This window comes from Humulus lupulus, chromosome 9, assembly GCF_963169125.1.
Source record: "Humulus lupulus chromosome 9, drHumLupu1.1, whole genome shotgun sequence".
Classification (NCBI taxonomy): domain Eukaryota; kingdom Viridiplantae; phylum Streptophyta; class Magnoliopsida; order Rosales; family Cannabaceae; genus Humulus; species Humulus lupulus.
This window is the reverse complement of record NC_084801.1, coordinates 167,727,328-167,744,728: the sequence shown is the minus strand read 5'-3', so window position 1 is coordinate 167,744,728 and position 17,401 is coordinate 167,727,328.

The following is a 17,401-nucleotide window of genomic DNA, read 5'->3' as shown; positions in this document are numbered from 1 at the left end:
CGCCCAGGCAGTAAGCTTTGGGATAATATGCTCAAAAGGGAGGTCACGGACTTAGACGATTTCTACGAGTGGGCACAAAAGTACATTCGTGTCGAAGACGTCCATAAGAACTTGAAGGAATCACTTGTCAAGCCCCCAACCCCTGAAAGTTCGAATGACACAAAAAAGAAAAGGTTGTATGAAGGCCCAAGAGATGACCACCAGAGGAAGCACAAAGACGGAGGTAATTCTAGGCAAACATCTCACACCTTCTACACTGACCTGACACATACTAGGGAGCATATCTTCGTAGCAAATGAGAATCAGGTCCCCTTCAAGAGACCCCTACCAATGAAGAGAGACCCTGGAAAGTACTGTCAGTATCATAAGGACATTGGCCACACCACTGTGGAATGCACTCATTTAAAGGTGGAAATAGAGGAACTCATTCGCAGGGGGCACTTGGGTAGATACGTCCAAAAAGAAAATGAAAGACCAGATGATAGACCACCCTTGCCATGAGCGCAAGATGTAGCCCCAGAAGTGCAAGGAGAGGTGAGGACGATCTTCAGAGGACCAAGATTCGGAGGAGAATCGAGAAAAGAGCGAGATAGGTATGCCAAGGAAGCCAAACAAAGCCCACCATCATGCGTGCTAAGCTTAGAACAACGACCCCCGAAAAACTTTAAAGGGGAAAATGACTCAGTAACCTTCAGCGAAGAAGATGAGAGGGGTGTGCATTTCCCTCACAATGACCCCTTGGTGTTGACTGCTCAGCTGACAAACATGAGGGTACATCGGGTCCTGGTGGACAATGGAAGCTCCGTAGACATCCTATATCACCCGACCTTAGAGAAGATGGGACTGGGTATCAGGAACCTAAAGCCCTATAACACCTCCCTGTATGGGTTTACAAGAGACTCGATACAACCCCTGGGCACAATTGAGTTAGCCCTCACTATGGGAGATCCGCCCAGACAAACCACTGTAATGACGAACTTTGTCATAGTGAGTTGTTCCTCGACCTTCAACACGATATTAGGGAGACCCTCCCTGAGAGAATTGAAGGCGATAACCTCGGTATACCACTTGGCCATAAAATTTCCAATTCTTGGGGGGGTGGCGAGGGCCAAAGGGGAACAAAAAGAAGCAAGGGAATGTTATAACACATCCCTTCGCACAGCCATGAGACCGTCAGAACTTATGGCGATGGTAGTGCATGGGAGCACAAACCTGAGAGAGTTCAACCCCAAAGTCACCGAGGAGATCAGAATCGATAGTTGTGCATATGCGCCTGAGAGGGAACATCGGGTAAAGCTCCACAATTAGTATGATACACCAAAAGGGTTACCATAGTTAGCCCCCCAACAACTATGAATTAGAGGGGTAACTTAGATGCCCTGATATGTAGTAAGAACATCGTCGCCACAAATACCTATGTACTTTCCTTATTTTTAATAAATATGTTTCTTATTGGCATGTTGAACTCTTCATTTACATGAGCACGTATCTAACTCTTGTGTACCTATCACTAATTAGGACTAGTAAAGTGCATGAGCAAAATGATCAAAGTGTCCGACGAGATAAATCTCGCCAACCACTTGGGGGGCAGGGTACACAACCAAAAATAGTTCTAAAAGAGACCCTTATAAAAAAAATAAGAAAGAAAACCTTGCAAGGCATCTCTCGAGTTCACAAGGATTAGCTACCCTTATGAACATCAAGAGGGTCAAAAGGTCCTACAAGAAGAGCCTCCTAATAAAGGTTGATATCTCCACGAGAGGAAAGGCCTCAAGAAGAGCCTCCTAATAAAGGTTGATACCTCCGCGAGAGGAAAGACCTTAGGAAGAGCCTCTTAATAAAGGTTGATGCCTCCACAAGAGGAAAGGCCTCAGGAAGAGCCTCCTAATAAAGGTTGATATCTCCACGAGAGGAAAGGCCTCAGGAAGAGCCTCCTAATAAAGGATGATGCCTCCACGGGAGGAAAGGCATCAGAAAGAGCCTCCTAATAAAGGTTGATGCCTCCACGAGAGGAAAGGCCTCAGGAAGAGCATCCACCAACAAGCCTAGAGCGACCACCAAGCTGTCTATCCAAAAAGGGTCCTAAAAGAGATCCTTGCAAAAATAGTACTATGCATAATGACGAGAAGGACGCTTCTCGCAAGAAATAATAAGCGCGCGCAAAAGTATATAAAAGGATGACTAGAACCCAAAGGGTCAACATATCCTTACAAATACAATCAAGGTGCACCAAAGAGAGACCTATTGAACCACTTCGCGTGGGCTCAAAAGGACCTCAAGCATAATAAATAAAAAGTAAAAAAAAAAAAGACCTATCGAACCCCTTTTTACGAGCTCAAAAGGACCTCAAGCATAGAGAAGCCAAAATAAATTATCACATATATATATATAAAAGTTGCGATAATGTGGCAGGACATAGAAAAGTTCAAACAAAAAAATGATTGGCTCAAATGAGCGTACAACCAAATCGAATTAAATGATAACAACTGCAGAAGAAAAATCTCAAGGCCTCCCGCCGCGAGCATTCAACTCGGCCACCTTGGCGACGACATGCCCACCAAAGGAGGAGAAATCGAAGTTAGGATTTTGCCTCCACACTCCATAGAGGGTGCGCTCTATGGATTTGTATTCGATCTCAGCCAAATTTGACTCCAGGAGAATGATCCTCTCCTGCAACGTTGCAACCTTGGCTTCTGCTCCCCCAAGATCAGCCTCCAAGCGGGCGACCTTTTCCTGCAACATCATAGCCTTGGTTTCCACTCTGCTCCTCTTTTTTGAGGACGAAGAGGCCTTCGCCAGCTTGAGCCTGGTGTCCGTAAGCTCCTTCTCAAGTTCCTGAACTTTGAACGTGAGAAGGTCCCTTTCAGCATTCGACGGGGAGAGGTCCTGCGTCGAGTCGGCAAAGTGTTGAGCCACCATAGAAGCCTGCAAGAAAGAAAAAAAAATGGTGAGCAAATAAAGAACTCAAAACAAAAAAAGAAAGAGAAAAACCAATGTAAGACGCATGAACTCACCCAGACTGTGGAACGCACAAGGGTCTCCCCAAGCTCCATCTTGGTAAAATTCCCAAGACCTCTTCACTCGGTCTTAGGAATACTTTTGGCAACTCGGGTATATCTTTGCCCATAAGAGACCACCATACGACCCACCCAGGGTGTCCCCATTCAGGGACGCTCAGGTGAGCAGGGAAAGATGACCCATTCACCGAAGGAGGGGGAGGCGCAGGAGCATCGGAAAAATAAGGCCCCGAAGGACCAAGACTAATGGGAGCATGAGGAAGATTATCGTATTCCTCGAAGAAGGGCATGACAAAGCACCCTGGCATGGCCTGTGGACCGCGGGAGTGAGAGGCCATGTCGTGGTCCACAGGGGCAAAAGGAGCACACCCCCTGGGGGATGGAGATGACCGGGGCGGGTGTCTAGATTTTGGGGAAACCTCCTCAGGCACCCACTCCGCATCACCCCCATCCAAGTGAGGCTCGACTAGAGTCTCCTTCTTCCTTCGTTTGGAAATGTGCCACAACAAATCGGGCTCTGAAACCGTGGATAAACCATAACGATTAAGGTTGGCCACAGTGAAGAGACAGGCGGCCATTTTTTTAGCAGGGTCGCATCGAGAAAAGTGTCCACTGGTGTTGCCTACGACTCAGGAATGTCGAGGATATTAAAGTTTTCTGCACAATCAACACAGTTACCAATATGAGCATAAGTTAAAAAATAACAAATTCAAGGTAAAAGGAAGAAAAGCTTGAAGTACTTACTTGGGGACGAGCAAAAGTGTTCACGTACAGAAAGGGGACCTTTCACGAAGAAAAAGTCCTGCTTCCAGGACCCCGGGTTGGACACGGAGCCCTCTATGAGGGAGACCTGGGAATTGGTTTTCTGCAGGAAGTAGAAGCCTTTGGATCTAGGGGTTGGCATGAGGTTGTACATGAAGTGCACCTCTTGAGATGTAGGAGCACGGTGGTTGAGCTCAATAAACGCCATGTATAGGCAGCTTAAGGCCAGCCAGTTGTTAGGTGCCAGTTGGAGCGGAGCAAGGTCGAAATAGTTAAGGAGCATGATGAATAATGGGTGTAAGGGAACCACCCACCTTCAGGATGTGCTCACTCATGGCCACGTACCCCTGGGGGTGGGGGGGATTATCAGCCCAACACTTGTTGGAAGGAACATACAACTGGTACTCCTTGCCAATATGGTATTTCTCGAATAACTCCAACAGTTGATTCTCCAACACATTTGACACAATAATAGATGCCAACAAAGGACCAGAATCTAGCCCATTGGGAGCCACCTGCCACCGCACTCTCTTTGTCATATCTGCAAAATCCAAGGAAAAAGGTGAGGTTGAAACAAGGCACTTTACCCTCCATTTTGTCTTTCTAGCAAGAGTTTTCCACCGAGGTGCTGATTGTGGAAGCACTGAGCAAGGCTAAATCGAAGACAAGGTTTGAGGGGAACCAGGGGTGACCTCATGGCAACTATAAGGGGAGAACGGGGAAGGAGGTTCAGGTGGGAGGTTTCCCTCCATGAACTCCAACTCCATATGTAGATAAAAAAAAGGCTCACTCTAAGGCTTGCAATGTGGTCACTAAGGTCAAAGGGGAAAGGAACTCCATCACCCCTCAAAACTGAATCTTTTTCGCTCTCCACCACCCAGATTTTACACCTAAGTTCAGCCATGTGCTCAAGGTGTCGTATACGGCCTTGCCTCAAAGTGTCATAGTCTTGGTAAGGGTTGTTTTTGGGGGACTCCGAGTCTGAAAATAAGTTTAAAAACTCAACCCCTAGAGGAACGCCAGATGATCCCTCACATGCCATGGAACCTCGTCTCGTAGGTAATAAGGGTGCACGTGTAGGTGAAGGGAGTGCTACAAAACACAAAGGAATAGGCTCAAAACCTCTAGACACAGGCGCTCTAAATGACCAACTACGGGGTACAAGCAAGGGCTTGTGTGTGGATTAGCTCACAAGGAGCTCCGGCCAAGGCAACCCATCCCGAGTAGTGCTAATTTAGACCCAATGAAAATAAGAAAGAAAGAAAGCATACCTTGAGTAAGAAAAATCAAGCACCGACACAGTCAAAAAGAAGGCCAAGGGTCAAAAGCACAGTCACAGTCGAAAGGAGGCCAAGGGTCAAAAGCACAGTCATGGTCGAAAGGAGGCCAAGGGTTGAAAGTTTCGTCACGGTCAAAAGGAGGCCAAGGGTCAAAAGCACCATCGCGATCGAAGAAATGTAAGGGGTCGAAGGTATGCGTCTGCAAAAATGAAGGAGAAAGGTATTTTAGTCTCCAAGCACCTATATAGATATTGGCATAAAAGAAATGAATTTAAATAATAAAAGGGAAAGGCAACCAAAATGAGTTCGTGAGGAATCGAACCCCTTACCTCTTGGAGGAAGTGAAGCCACTAAAACCACCAAGCCAAGAAGAGAAAATGCAAATATTATGCTTGAAATGAAGGTCTATTTATAAGAACCCCAAACTTACCTTAGCCATTAGATCCACTGTTGATCAATGGTCAAGAGGGGGGCTTAGCACTTGCCTTGGGATCCACAGATCACAATGATAGGCTCACATTCATTCTCTATATCTCATAATAGTCTTCAACTCCAAAGTGTGTTTTCCTATAATGTCAAAATGAAGAAGCAAGCTAATACCTTGCGGGCATCCCAAAAGCATCGCACCGTGAAGTCTACCAGAGAGCTTGAAGACCCTCTCGTAGACTGGGGGGCAAGTTTGGGTGCTAAAAATTCCACACCGATAAAGGACCCATATCACTTGTTTAAGGTCCCTTGACAAGCCAAAGTAATCATGTCTAAAGTCCCGTAAGGTCCACTCTTTTTATGGGTGAGGCTCAGTCGCATTGCAAGAGTATCATAAAAGGCATCAAGCGCTTCGTGTAACATGCCAGCCTTGATGGCATGTTACAAGCTAGGTTGGCACTCGGTCAGATGCGCACGCGAAGGTGCAGGCTGGTGAGCATGCTGATGCCTAGTTTGTACAGTAGTGGCATTTTCGTAAATATCTTCAATATTGCCCAAAAATGGATGGGACTTGGTAGGTTCCATATTGAAGGGTCAATGAAGGCAATGGTATGATCGGATTTGGGAGATTCGAAGAATTGGCGAGCTGGAAGCCAAATATGTCTCCCAAGCAAAAATCATATATGTTCCTGGTAGAAGGCTAAAAGCTCAGAATGCTCTTTGTAGGGGGAGCACCTGGTGTCAGCTCTCCACCACCCCCTGGCGCAGGTGCATCAAGTGAGCTACTACTAGTTGGGAGGACTTGTAGGGCGGGCATATGAGGACCACGAGGGGACTCATATGTCTCCATGAGTAGGAGTACTCATGGACATTACCGGGCCGCCCCGGTAGTGCGTCGAAGTGTGCTGCCAGAGGTTTAAGGGTACGGTTCCCTTGGCTTGCCGGGATGCCGCTTGCATGGAACGTGGCCCAAACCTTCGAGAGATATGATGGCGCACCATGGCCATGAATCTCTACACGAGATGGCACGGGAATTTATTCGTGGGACTTGTTATCATGCAAGCATTGGAGGGTGCACTATGCTTGAGTAGGACAGAGGTCCAGTGTGTGCTACTAGTCTGGCAGCCAGTCTCGAGGGCCTGCCAACATGCATGATGGTATGGTACCTTGAGGATCGGACCAGGGACGTATGGGAATCCTTGGTCTGTGACGTGAGCTAATCGGATAGTATCGAATGGGACATGATAGGAGGTGTTGGCACGTCATCTTAGTGTTGGCTCTTAGCCACACATGCTACCTTGACTTACGAATGTCTGGGTGAGCATCGGTGATAGGATTTGCCTTGCCATAGTGTGAACCTATGGACAGTGTGAGTGTCTTGGCTAGATAGCCTTGATGCATGATTGCACTCATAGATGCTTGAGAGCATGACTCAGCGAGAGTTGTTCGAGAGACGGAAGTGTGTAGAGGCACACGGTCGCGCGAAAAATGTGCCCATTGTTATTCGAATGGTTGGAAGGCTGACCTTGGCTCAGAGGAGTCAAGGTGCTGCACGGGCATTTCCGCTGGCAAAATGTCAGTCTGTGACACTTCGCGCGCACCTGTCACCTCGCACTTCTCTGAAGCCACGTGCACGCCTAACGTCTAGCGTGCATCAGGCGTCTCGCGCGCGCGCCCAGCGCCTCGCGCCGAAGGTCTCATAGAGAGGGGCCTCGCACCAGCCACACCAAGGACTCGTGCCGAGGGTCTCACAGAAAGAGGCTTCGCGCCAAGGCCTTACATCGAGGGTCTCGCAGAGAGGGGCCTCGCACCAGGCACGCCAAGGCTTTTCGCCAAGGATCTCGCGGAAAAGGGCCTCACACCAGGCGCACCAAGGCCACGTGCCGAGGGTCTCGCAGAGAGGGGCCTCGCACCAAGCACACCAAGACCTTGCGTCGAGGGTCTCACAGAGATTGCCTCGGTCACACCCAGTGACTCGCGCATAGGGCCACATGCTACTTGCCAACGCATGCCTCGCCATAGGCACATAAGCCTCTCCATGTGAGGCGATGTTCCTTGCACTCAAGGGTCCATGCGAGACCCCGTGTCTTGCCTGGATGAAGATCTGCAAAAGGTGCCTTGCCTCGTCATATGAGGGGAACCTGTATGGGCCCAACCATCGTTTGGTATCAAGTTAGAATTGGTGAAGGTAGCTAGGTATGTTACTCATGATGGCGTGCAAGCTTTCCCACCCTTAAAGTTTAAGAGAGCAGGGTGCATGATCAGTATAAGAAAACACATGAGTGACGCAAAAGAGATCATACGGGTACGAAGTACGCATTGGGCTACGACTCTGACTGCATCAGGTGACTGACCCTAAAGGCCACGCCAGACAAGTAGTGGTCGTACGAATGGGGTACCTAATGTGGTCCTTCCCAACCAACCTCTGACGTTCGTACTAAACAGATGGTGGAGGTAGAACTAAGTACTAAAGAGGAGGTTCTCCCGTAGACCTTGAGCATGTACTGGAGCCGACCACCACGCTCTTGGCATCACTACTATCTGTAGACTGCATCTGCAAAGTCGTGTCCCCAAGGACCACCATGTACAATGAGCCAATAATGCTTTGCTACAAATATGACCTCCCTCCACCTGAAAAAGGAGGGATGATTTTATGAGAAAAGTTTGTAACCACACATTGCTAATACATAGTACACACTCTCTTTATTTTTTAGTTTGAAATTTCAGCATTGACATTAGTGTGGAAATCATAAAAAAGTTTGCTTGATGTTTATTTGACTTGAATCTATTCCTTTTATAACTCATAAAGTTCGCAATCTAACTTAGTTGATGAGTTCCTACCGTCAACAGGTTGCTAACCCCATGCTGGTCCCGAAGCCAAATTGGAAGTAGAGAATTGGCATTGATTTCTCCGATCTCAACAAAGATTGTCCTAAGGATTGTTTCCCATTACCTAGAATTGATCAGTTGGTAGATGGCACTGCCGGTCACGAGCTGATGTCTTTCATGGACGCGTATTCTAGATATAATCAGGTCGCGATGAACCCTACAGACCAAGAGCATACCAGCTTCATAACTAAGCATAACGTATATTGATACAAAGTTATGCCATCTGGGCTGAAGAATGTCGGTGCTACATACCAAAGACTAGTCAAAAAAAATATTTGCTAACTAGATCAGGAAAAACATGAAAGTGTATGTCGACGATATGCTCGTTAAATCAAAGACTACCAATAATCATGTATCTTATTTGGAAGAATGTTTTGGCATATTAAGGAAGTATGACATGAAGTTGAATCCTCAGAAGTGCACTTTCGGAGTTTCGTCGGGAAAGTTTCTGGGGTATATAGTCAACACGAGGGCGATAGAGGAAAATCTAGAGAAAATTAGGTCAATGTTAGAAATGCCTTCGCCTAGATCGCGTAAGGAAGTACAAAGTCTAACTAGAAAGGTGGCGGCCTTAAACTGCTTCTTTTCAAAATCCACTGACAAGTGTCTCCCATTTTACAACTCAGAGGAAACAAGAAGTTTGAATGGACCGAAGAATGCGAACATGCATTTCGTGACCTAAAAGCACATCTAACTGAACCCCTCATACTATTAAAACCAACGTCCGAGGAGTGTCTGTTTCTATATTTGGTCGTGACAGAAAATTCAGTCAGTGTTGTGTTAGTTCAAGAAGAAAATTGGGCACAGAAACCCATGTATTAAGTAAGTAAAAGACTTCCTGGAGCTGAGTCCCGGTACCCACAGATAGAAAAGCTCGCGTTCTATCTTATTTTATCTTCGAGGAAGCTCAGGCCATACTTCCAGTACCATTTTATCCACGTCTTAACCAACCAACCTTTAAGGCAGGTTTTGCAAAAACTTGAAACGTTGGGACGTTTATTGAAATGGGCCATCGAACTCAACTAGTTCGAAATATTGTATATTCCACGGACAGCAATCAAGAGTCAAGCCCTTGCTGATTTTGTGGCCGAGTGCATCGGTTTTCAGGACAAGTTGATAAGAGAACCGGTGCAGGAATTATGGAAAATCTTCGTTGATGGATCCTTTAATGAAAATGGATCAGGAGCTGGGATAATCTTAATCTCACCCAAAGGTCATCGATTCCACACAGCTCTCAGGTTTGGATTCAAAGCATCCAACAATGAAGTCGAATATGAGGCCTTATTAGCAAGACTGAGGGTGGAAAAAGAGCTAAAGGCAAAGGCCATCCAATGTTATAGTGATTCTTAGTTCGTAGTCAATTAGATATTGGGGGAATATCAAGCTCGTGGTATCAAGATGGCGGCCTACTTAGCTAAGGTTAAGGGTGAGTTGTCTGAGTTCGAGTTTAGCTTCGTTGAGAAAGTACCCCGCGAGGAGAATTCCAACGATGATGCTCTAGCTCGACTTGCTACCACCAAAGAGGCAGATACACTAAATGTAGTTCTGGTGGAATTCTTCGAAAGCTCGAGTATAATAGCAAAACGGTTGAGGTCAGAATGATTGACATAAAACCGACCTGGATGACCCCGATAGTGGAGTTCCTCACAACCGGAAGGCTACTTGACGATCGAAAGAATGCGAGAAAGTTGTTGTATCAAGCCCCGCGATATGTTATGGTTGAAGGGATTCTATATCGATGTGGGCATTTGCTACCCCTACTGCGATGTGTTCTCCCCGAGGATGCGCAAACTATTTTGCAAGAAATACATGAAGGGTTCTGTGGAGACCATGCTGGGGGTGAAACCTAGCTCTAAAGGTACTGAGTTTGGGCTATTTTTGGCCCACGCTGACAAAAGACTCGGTCTTATATAGGCAGAAGTGTGGAAAATGCCAACACTTCGCCATAGTTGCCCGAGTTGCTTCCGTCGAGCTAACCATGATTTCATCTCCTTGACCGTTTGTAGTGTGGGGAATTGACTTGATTGGTTCTTTGCCAACAGGAAAATGAGGAGTTCGTTATGTGGTAGTCACCATCGATTACTTCACAAAGTAGGTAGAGGCTGAACCTTTGGCAACCATCTCCTCGAAGAGAGTCTTGGATTTTGTTGTAAAAAATATAATATGTCAATTTGGGCTCCCAAAAAATATTTTGTCTGACAACGGAACTTAATTCGATAGCGATCTCTTCATAGACTTTTGAGAAAAATATGGCATAACCAAGAGTTTCTCATCGATAGCATACCCACAAGTGAAGTGGCAGGTCGAGACCGTAAACAAGACCTGAAGGCGAGCTTGAAGAAACAATAAGATGAAGCCAAGGGATTATGGCCCGAGCAGCTCCCACATGTACTCTGGGCCTACCAGACCTCACATCGAACCTCCACGAGACATACCCATTTTTCTCTGACCTTTGGAAGCAAGGTTATGCTCCCAATTAAGGTGTTGGTGACAATCCACAGGCAAAAGACCTTTGAACAGGATCATAACCACAAGATACTTAGTGCATCCCTTAATCTAATTGAAGAAAAATGAGAGACATCACAATTACAGCTCGCCCATTATCAATAGAAAATCACTCGTTATTTCAATTCGAATGTGAAAGGACGCAGACTCAGATTAGGTGATCTGGTTCTCTGAAGGGTCTTTTTAGCAAGTAAAGATCCCAAAGATGGTGTGTTAGGGCCCAACTGGGAAGGACCATATCAGATCGTGGAGATCCCGCGTGAAGGGACTTTCAAGCTAGCCCGGCTAAGTGGAGAAATAGTCTCGCGGACCTGGAATGCCCTACACCTCAAAAAGTATTATCAATAACTTTGTTGTTTTTAATGTTTTCGGTATTACCATTTATGTAAGGCTTATTTATAAAATCCATTTCAGTTTAATAACAGTGAGATTATCAAGTAATCAATTTTATTGTTTTGTTATCATGAGCTCACTACATAAAAGCAACCTAGAACATTTATAAGTTCTGGTTGCTTGGGGGGCACATAACCGAGGAGAGCTTTTAAAAGAGCTCAACTTATTGGGATGAAAATTAAAACTTAGAGTTTGGAAATTTTGATTATTCAACGACTTTTTAAAGCTAAGATTTTCAAAATTCTGGACACGAACTATGTTTGAGAAATCTCTATAAATAAAACCCCTAGGTATAACTAGGTCCGAGGCCTGATTCCTAATAGGTATAGAGCTATTAAGCCATCTAAAACCCCTGGATATGACCAGTTCCAAGGCCTGATTCCTAACAGGTATAATTTTATTAAGCTTACTAAAACCCCTGGATACGACCAGGTCCAAGGCCAGATTCCTAATAGGTATGACGTGATTAGGCGAACAAAACCTTGGATACAACTAAGATATCGACAAAATTTATCTCTATCTAAAGACAACCCCTAAGATTTCGAATGTACAAAAATCTAAAGATTCACAAACATGAGAAAGCAATAAACTAAAAAGTACACAAATAGATCATAAGTCAGATATGTATTAAAAAATATATTGTTATCTTGAGGAGAAAAAATCTCAACCTCAGCCCGAAGGCAATTGTTTTGGTCCCTAAGGACTTAATTACAAAAGTATTAAAATATAAGCAAAAATGATAATATCATCACTGGGGTCCATCAACTCGCTCAGAAGAGGTCACCTTCTCGCCATCTCCTTCAGCTGCATTAAAAGCTTCGGTGGTCACCGAGGCTTCTTGTGAGAACCGAATCTTGAACTTGGCAAGATATGGTTCCCATAACTCAAGTTGCATGAAGTAGAATTTCCCATCCTGGTTGAAAACCCAGCAATGGTAGAACATCTCCTCCATTTGAGTCGATGACTCCGCAGCTTCCTCCTTGGCCTTGGCCTCGACCTCGTCAAGATTCTTTTTGAGTCCTTCATTCTTGGTCTGCAGCTGATCCAAGTGGTGACTCACCTCCACAACCTGGTTCTTGGCCATCTGCTCGCCTTCCTTTGTAGCTCGCTCGCTCTCCAAGGAGGAAACCAAGGCGGCTTTGGCAGAATGTTTTCCCTCCTCGGCAGCGCTTAGGGAAGCTCGGAGCTCATCATCCCTAGCTTTAACCCGGGCAATTCTGTGGAGCTAAGTCAGAACAGATTGCAAAAAGATAAGACAACTCAAGGTTAGTTTTTAAAAAAAAACTAAGGAGAAAAGAAAAAGAAAAGTTAGAAGAATGAGAACTCACAGTAAGGTTCATCCCCATAGCAGACTCGAGGACAGTAGCATCCCAAATTTGCTAATAAGGCTTAGGGCCTTGATTAGCGTGTCGGGAGGGCAATAATTGATTTAATTATGATAATATATGCATTTGGTGATTATGTGATTAGAAATGCATGTTTTGGTGAATTAAATATGCATGTGGGCCCCACTTGATTATTAGGGGCATATTTGTAATTTTAGCATGTTGAGGGCATAAATGCAATATTTGAGTATATTGTGATTGATACCATGATTGAGTGGTGATATATTTGTGATGCACGATTCGAGACGGTCCTAGGGAACAGTTTAACTAGAAAGTCACAACGGGGTCAAATACCTGGCTCAGGAGGAGCCTAGGGGTATTTTGGGAACGTAATATGTGTTCAGGATTTATCAAGTAATAGGTAGTAGTTTAGTAATGATTTGGACATGTCAGGATTAAATGGGGATTTATGGGAACACTCGAGAAATTAGCAGGATTTGACAATTGACGGGATGGCCCTTGGTGGCACCAAGGGATTTAAGATGGACACAGGGGCATTTTGGTCCTTTGGCCCAGGGATAGACCCAACCTTAGGGAGACTCAACTGTTCTGAGTTGTGTAGAGCCTAGGAGAAACATTTAGAAGAAATAGAACATCTCAACCTTATCTCTCTCTCCCTACACATTTCTCTTCTTCTCTCTTTGGTGTGCTTGGAGCTAAGGGGAAGTCTTTGAGGGATTGGCTAAGAATTGAAGCTAGGAACTTGGGGAAAACCAGCTAGGGGTGTTGGAAATCTGGTCCAAGGTCGAAATTATCATGTGAGGTAAGAATTATGATGTTGAATTTGTGAAATTATGTTGTTATCTCTTATGCTTTTCTTAGGTGCAAACCTTGGTTTGATTTTGGGTTTTGGTGAAGGGATGGAGTAGTTTTTGGGGTAGTCAATTGATTATGTTGTATTGATGTAAACTCTAGACTGAATTTTGGGTTTAGGTATTGATTTGGGTTGATTTCAGAAGAATTTTCTCGAGAAAATGCAAGGGAATTTCTGGGTTTCGGGCTTGAGCCGCAGCCCTGTTCATCAGGCGCCGCGACCCGCTTAAGTTTATAGGCCAGGGGACTTCGAAAAAGATTGCCCAGGCGCAGCAGCGCAAGGTTTGGGTGTCACGGCCCATGTCTCTCAACAGAGAGGATTTTTTCCTCTGACTTGGGGCACGCCGCGACTCTTAAGGGGGGCTGGGCCGCGGCCCGGATGTTGAATTTTGGCAGTTTGAGGCTTTTTAGCTCAAGAACTCAAATGTTAAGACTTGGGAAGGTTTCTACTACCTAGTTTGGTAGAATCCAAGGTCTCAGATGCTATATTTATGTATCGAAGCTATTTATTGGATTAGAACTTGATGCATGGTTATTTTAAATATGTTGTGACTAGGCTTTTCAACGAGGCTTGGGATAGAGGACTGTGCTCGGGATTGCAGTGCTCAGATATCTTGGGACACAGGTAAGAGAATTGTTATACCCGTAGAGCAGGGCGTGGCCCTATTGCTTTTATTGCAGGGCATGGCTCTATTGATTGAATTGCAGGGCATAGCCCTATTGTTTATGTTTAGTATATGTTTAAGTATTTGTTGATATTATGTTATATAGTGCATATTTGTGAATGAACAGCAAAGGCTGGGAACGACGAAGGCCAGAAACGGCGAAGGCTGAGAACGGCAGGAAGCCAAGTACGGCAAGGAGCTGAGACGGCGTTGAGCATGCAAAGTGCAAAGCCGAGTACGGTAAGGGGCCGGGAACGGTGTTGGGCACGTGGAGTGCAGGCCGTTAGGGCAGGACCCTCCTAGGATGCTGAAGTCATCCTCTCGGTGAAGACCGCAAACCCAGGGCCTGGTAAAACACCTGGGACGGCATGGCCACTATGTGTTTAGCCTGTCGGCTGTTTTGTTTTATGATGCTGTGTTAATATACTGTTGTACTACTAGGCTGTTATGCCTTTGTGCTTTTGAGCTGTTTAAATGCTGTGTCCTTGTGCATGCTAGTAGGATCTGGTATCTGTTTGTTGCTCTGATTAAGTATGTTTTGTTGGGATATACTATTATTGCATGTTGTGCTTGAAGTTCTCTTGTTGGGCCTCGGCTCACGAGTGTTTTGTGGTGCAGGTAAGAGTAAGGAAATTGGATCGAACAACCATGAGTTGAAAGGCATGGAGCGGTGTGTACATGTTTGGCATACCTGGCCACCACGATTGGAGATTATTTTACGGAACACGTGGTAAACGTTTAGTTTTGTCACTTAGGTCGACTATATTGTACCTATGGGCTGTAAAAGTATTTCAAAACAGTGTTTGGGATCCCGATGTAACATTTTACGAATTTCAATGAAATACCAACTTTTTGTAGTTAATGTTTATGAAATGAGTCTTTATTTATATTCAATCACACTTTTTAACCTAAAACCTTGATTAGCGAGCTAATGGCACATTTATAAATCACATGGTAACGACTCAAAGGAAGTAGGGTGTTATAACTTGGTATCAGAGCGTGCCAAGGTTTATGGTTCCTAGAAATTGATTGAACATGTACGCTCACTGCCAAAGACAAGCTCGACTCAGGGTTTGTATTAAATGCAATATTTGTTTAATTGCTTATGTGAGTTGCCTTATCTGCTAGAATAGGGAGCATGATGAATATGTATGTGTTTTGTGGATATGAGGTTTGATGATTGATGCATGAACATTATGATTTTGTATCGTAGTATGTGCATTATATGGCTATTGTATTGATTAGCCTTGCTATGGTTTAGCGTTGAATGAGAGTATCAGGGCTGGCAGGCCAGGTTTTTGGCTGCAGATAGATTTGGAAGTTTTGTATCTGAGGCAGTCAATTGGATCACGCAATGTGGATGATGGCAGTTGAGGCCAAAATAATCCATCGGCCCTGGGATTGGCAGCAGGTGTTTGGTGACATACAGACATGATTGTAAAGGCAAGAGGAAGAGATTAGGTGATTGAGACAGCGGATTTCGTCAGGGAATGCTACTCTGTGAGGGTTGGCAACAATGGAGCCAGTTACGACTTAATCTAATAGTGGGAATATATGGGAAATATTATATGAAAGATTTCAGAAGTGTTAACCTCCAGTCTCTGAGGGAGGCTTGGACCCGTTTAAAGTTGAATAGTGAACAGGCATTATCAGCTCCGTCTTCGGCTATATAGGAGTGAAAGGCAATGATAGAGTGGCTTGTGCCACGTACGTGTTGCAAGAGGATGCCCGAACATGGTGGGTAGTTGTATCCCAGACTCAGAATATTGTCATGGTGGGTTGGAAGGAAACTCAGACAATAGTTCAACGAGAGGCAATACGGTGACGCAGTTTGAGTTGCAAAGACCGATGAGTTTATGAACTCGGTTTAGAATATTATGACAATGACAGAGTATGTTAGTGAGTTTTATAGATCGGCCAAATCTGTGTTTGGTTTGGTACCAACGGATGTGGCCTGGAAGGAGCAATCAATTCGAGGATTGAACCCGGGGATGGCCAGAGTGTTAAGATCTCTCTAGTGTAGGAGATTGTTACCTACGCTCGGGCAGTAGGGATGGACCTTATTATAGAGAACGCATGAGTTGAGACATGAAGTAAGAGTGTCGTTGGCCGGAATGCTCGGGAAAAAGTATCCTTGTTTGCGGGAGCAAGTAAGGGTGGAGGCCCAGTAACCAGGAGAGAAAGTATCTCTGATGGTTTTTTTTGGTAGTTGCCCATTTTTTTTAATATAAATGTTTATATATATATTATATTAAAAAAAAAAAAAAAGCCTAAACCGTATATGTATATATATTTATATATATATATGTTTATATATTTTTTTTTTGAAATAACCGTTTATATATATATATATAATTAAAAAAAAAAAAGGGAGATTCTTAACCGTATACATACACGTATATATATATTTATATATAATATAAAAGTTAGTTAAGATATTTGTTTTTATTGTGCTAAAGAAATATCTTAGTATCCAATTTTAAAATTTTGAGATATTTTCTTTAATGACAATTAAATTAATTTTATGTTTAATTAATTATATGGTAAGTTTTCAATTGGGTAAAACTTTATGGTAATTAATTAATAAGTAAATTAATTTTGATAACTCAATTGATTGTTTTAGATATTGATTGATTTATTTATTTTAGCAATTAATTTATTTATTTTGGGAATAAATGTAATGATACATAAAGATGTGTAACATGTCATATAGGTTTTCATGTTAGGCCCATCCAATTAATAAGAAAATTAACATATCTAGAATCATTATTAAGTTATTTTTTGCATTTGGGCTTTAAATATAAGTATAATGATGGCCCATTTTTTTTTGTTTTGAAAAATGTGGGAAAAATCAAATAAAACTTTCATAAAATATTAGGTTTTATTTGGGCCCAATTGAACATGTAAAGTTTAAATTCCTCTCTTGTGGGTGGTTCCACTTGTGAAGGCCCATTTGCTTTGCATTACTAGATTGGACTTAATCAATTGAATAACAATTAATAAAACGAAGGTTCAAATTCCTGTCTTTTTGGGCTTTGTGTGGAAGTTAGGGAGCCTTAGTAGTGGGTCCGACATACTGAACCCAGCTCTCCTCCATGCAAGCTCGAATTGTTAAGGCCCATTTACCTAAGTTGGACTTAATTGTATTAGGTTGTTCCTTTTAGTTGGACCTAATAATTGATTAGAAACAAATTAATTCTAATTGTTGGATTAATTTTCAATGGGTAATTTTAGAATTAATGGGAAAATTATAAACTATGGTTTAT